Genomic DNA, 4,089 nt, shown 5'->3' with positions numbered 1-4,089 from the left:
CCCATCCCTAGGAGAATGCATCCCTTGCCTTCTGATCAAACGGGTCTCCTTCTGATCCTTTCCCTCCGAAGGGTCCTCCAAATCGTTCTCTGCCATAGTACTTGTGCAGAGAGGATGAAAACGATTCCTTACTTCTATCTGCATAGTGGGCACATAGGTTCTCTTTCTTTGGGAGGTCACATGCTGCCAAGCAGTGAGGAGAAGGGAGAGGCTATAAAGGTTAGTACGGGGTGAAGAGAGAGGTTAAAGGGTAGATTAAGAAGGACAGAAACAGAATTGGATGCATAAAAGAGGAGGTAAGGAAGAGAAAGAAATCAGGACTGAGTGCACTGAAGTGATTGGAGCACGACTGCTGTAAATCTGGAGTAAGTGTGATGAGAATCAGGCCGTTTCTGTAGCACACTGATTAAAAATGCTCTACCCATGTGCTTAATTAGTTTATAGTTCAAATTGCAATGTGGTGGGAAGTACAGTGAAAGAGCCTGTATTCTTAACTGACAAATCTACGTCATTCCACTGCCTAGCCCACATGTGAGCTGAGAGTTGGGGAAACAGTGTTATGTTCATTTTGTATCTACGGTGTAACATCCACTCTCTGAGATACAATTTTCATCACTGTAAATTCACTGTGCTGGGTTCAGCGTTGGACAAATATAACTTAATTGGTATAAATAATTTACTGACTGAGACTAGTATAAAACAGATGCCGTTCCAGAGATGTCTTGGAGACACACAAGTCTAAATCTGATGTAACCGAGGCAGCTGAGAGACATTGACTTAAGTGAAGTTACTGGGCATTTGCACATGTTAGGAGAACATAATCTGGCCAAAATGGTGTAAGACTTGATAGATGGATCGATAGATTTGATTAACTTAAATGATGTATCAAAATAATGACTAGATTCTCGTTTTATTTTTCAAGATGAAATATCCTGAGGAAGAGACCACAGGAAATGACACCTCAGTGACTGAGTTTGTCATACTGGGCTTTTCTAACCACCTGCATATGGCACATCTTCTCTTTCTCTTGTTTGTGTGTATTTATTTCATCACAGTGCTGGGCAACATCCTCATCATCCTCATTATAAAGGTTGACCCAGCCCTTCACACGCCCATGTACTTCTTCCTCAGGAACTTGTCTTTCCTGGAGATCTGCTACACCTCTGTCACCCTGCCCAAGATGCTGGCCAACCTCCTCTCTGAGGATAAAATGATCTCCTTTGTTGGCTGTGCTGCTCAGATGTATTTCTTCCTGGTATTTGGAGAGACAGAGTGCTGCCTGCTAGCCATTATGGCCTATGACCGCTACAGTGCCATATGTAACCCACTGCGCTATGCGGACATCATGAATAAGAGAGTGTGCACCCAGTTGGTTGCCGACTCATGGATCTGTGGTATCCTCGCAGCCCTGGGGCACACAACATTCATCTTCACACGTCCTTTCTGTGGGTCCAACGTGATCAACCACTTCTTCTGTGAGATCCAGCCAGTGCTGACGCTGGTCTGCGGGGGCACCAACTGGAATGAGGTCCAAATCATTGTGGCCCTGCCTTTCTCATCATCGTGCCCTTCATGCTGATACTGGTGTCCTACATCCGCATCATTTCCACCATCCTTAAAATGAAGTCCGCAAAAGGCAGACACAGGGCTTTCTCCACCTGCTCCTCACACCTCACCGTGGTGGCTCTGTTCCACGGGACAGCCGTTTTCATCCACATACGCCCCAAATCCAGCTATTCGCTGGATGTGGACAAGTTCTTCTCTGTTCTATTCCATGGTGACTCCAATACTGAACCCCATTATCTACAGCCTCAGGAACAAGGATGTTAAAGGAGCAATTCGGAGAATGGGAATCAAGATCTGTCCTCTAAAAACATAAAAAATTCTCTTTCAATTGGACAATCCATTGAGGAATAGCTTCAGCTATAAAGAGAAATCTCCCTTATTGAATTATTCACTGAGAGACAACTCAGCTACTGAAGGAAATGTCCCCAATGGGAAGCTTTAAGGATAAATCCTTCATATTGAATATTGCATTAGTTAAAATATTTTGAATGTTATATTTCTATGATTTTTATGGAGATTTTGAATTTCAATAAAAACTTATTTTTTTTACAAAACCATCTGCTATTATTTATCCCCATTTTTTGTTCACAGCTCTACGTCCCTATTAAAAATAGAATTTGTTGTAATTTTCTCAGATTTGATTTTCACTTGAATTTTTCTCTGAATGATTATAAAAAATGTGAAAAGAGCCAATATTTTTGCAAATATTTTTCTGATTTTTTACAAATCTACAAAGCTCATGAAAGATATCAGAATTTTGGAATTTCTAACTTCTCAATGATATTTCAAATGCCATTAGAAGATTTTTAACTCCTCACCTCTAGTCCCCCATTGTTTGACTGGCTCTAATTAAGGAATATCTCAGTTCTAGAGAGAAATATTTCTTATAGTAACATCTTTCAAAGGACATAGCAGCAGAGCTTGTTGAAGCTTGCTTACTTAAGAAGTTTTCCTTCAGAAAATTGAGTTAATTACAATTGAAGCATTTTGCATGGACATGCCAATTTGGACATAATGTTTTAAATGGGAATAAATTAAAACAATTTGTTTGGGGTTTCTCATTTCATTTTGGTTACCTGAAAACATATCATTTACCTAATGTTGAAATATTTCACTTAAAATTGAAATGAAATATTTTTATCCTATTGATCATTACAATTCTTTTGTCAATTTTTATACTAAAATTTTACCTTTAGTATTGTTTTATATCTCTATATATGTAATATTTAATATTATGTATAATATATAGTATTTTATATTACATAAGAAACTTTTGACATTATCAAAAGACGACTCTACATTATCAAACAAACAAAGCAAAACACTAACATTTTGTTGATCCCATTATGTGCCTAAATACATTAAAAATCTGATTTGTAACATCGACGTGCCTCAATTCCCAATTTATAAAATGGGGATAATAACATCTCCAGACCTCACAGGGTTTTCTGAGGATAAATTCAGTCATACATATGATTGGATCCATAAAAAAGCTCATAAATACATATTAATAATGTCATTCAAGAAGATATTTCTCTTGAAATGTGGAAGTAATTGCTCGTCTCTAAAATTTTCAATTTTTAGACTCTTTTGAAAATCCCCTTTCTAACATGTAACCAGTGCTCTGTTTCAGTGTACAAGGAAGGTCCACTAATTTCTGAGATCTTAACTCAGAGATGGATTTCTCCTTATGTTGCCTTGTTACCCAACCATCACTCATCAGATTGCACAAGTCAAACTAATTAGACAGGATCCTGTGGTGAACTGGGGCTATCTCTATACAACTTGTGAATTCCTGTTGAAACTGTGAAGTTACATTATGAAAACTGCTATGTCCTGAGTGCCTAGCTTATATGTTTGTGGATCCACCATTATGGACAGAGCCTGTAGACACAGATACAAAGATAAATAATTAGGGTTAATAACGGTACTTAGACCTCAAGTTGTATCCTTAGAAAACCAGTTTAGCTGATTCCTCCTGGAGGGAGGAAGGAAGGTAGGTGCAATGGAAACTTACCAGGAATCGAACAAAAGAGGCCAGGTGACCAAGAGTGCTTTAAATAAAACCACACAGGATCACAGAACCAGACAGGAAGAGGATTGGGGGCCAAGGGAGAGCAAGGTCACAGAAGCTGAGTGAGGGGGATGCAGGAGGAGGTCATCCAGCACAGAGTAGCCTCATGGGGAAGTCCTGCCCATTTTCCTGAGCCCAGATGGGCCCACAGACTGTGGACAACCCAAAGGATTCAGATCCCAACCCAAAGAATGCCCTGGAGTGGTGAGGAAAATGAGGCAGGAATGTGCGTTTAGTGTTCATTGTTTTGTATGATCTGTACTCCCTGGTGCTTTACAGGATTAAGAATAGAAGAGCATGAAGGTGTCGGACTCTCTGCCAGGTATATGCGTACTGTTTGCTTCACAGCTGTTGCGTTCCCATGAGAGAGCTAAAGCCTAACCCAGAAGCGTCACACCTCTGGGGAAGGTGTTTTGGGACAGGGGCGTGTTTAAGTAACTGGGGTCTCT

At 39.9% G+C, this 4,089-nt stretch overlaps 1 pseudogene; it reads left to right on the top strand.

Moving 5' to 3' along the window:
- The first annotated feature begins 922 nt into the window (after positions 1 to 922).
- On the top strand, positions 923 to 1,879 carry LOC137144489 (olfactory receptor 10C1-like; annotated as a pseudogene).
- The last annotated feature ends 2,210 nt before the right edge of the window (positions 1,880 to 4,089 follow it).

The sequence above is a fragment of the Emydura macquarii genome, unplaced genomic scaffold (assembly GCF_026122565.2).
Source record: "Emydura macquarii macquarii isolate MOO-44397 ecotype Brisbane River unplaced genomic scaffold, CSIRO-AGI_Emac_v2 contig_3461, whole genome shotgun sequence".
Lineage (NCBI taxonomy): Eukaryota > Metazoa > Chordata > Testudines > Chelidae > Emydura > Emydura macquarii.
This window is presented reverse-complemented; position numbering and strand designations above follow the sequence as displayed.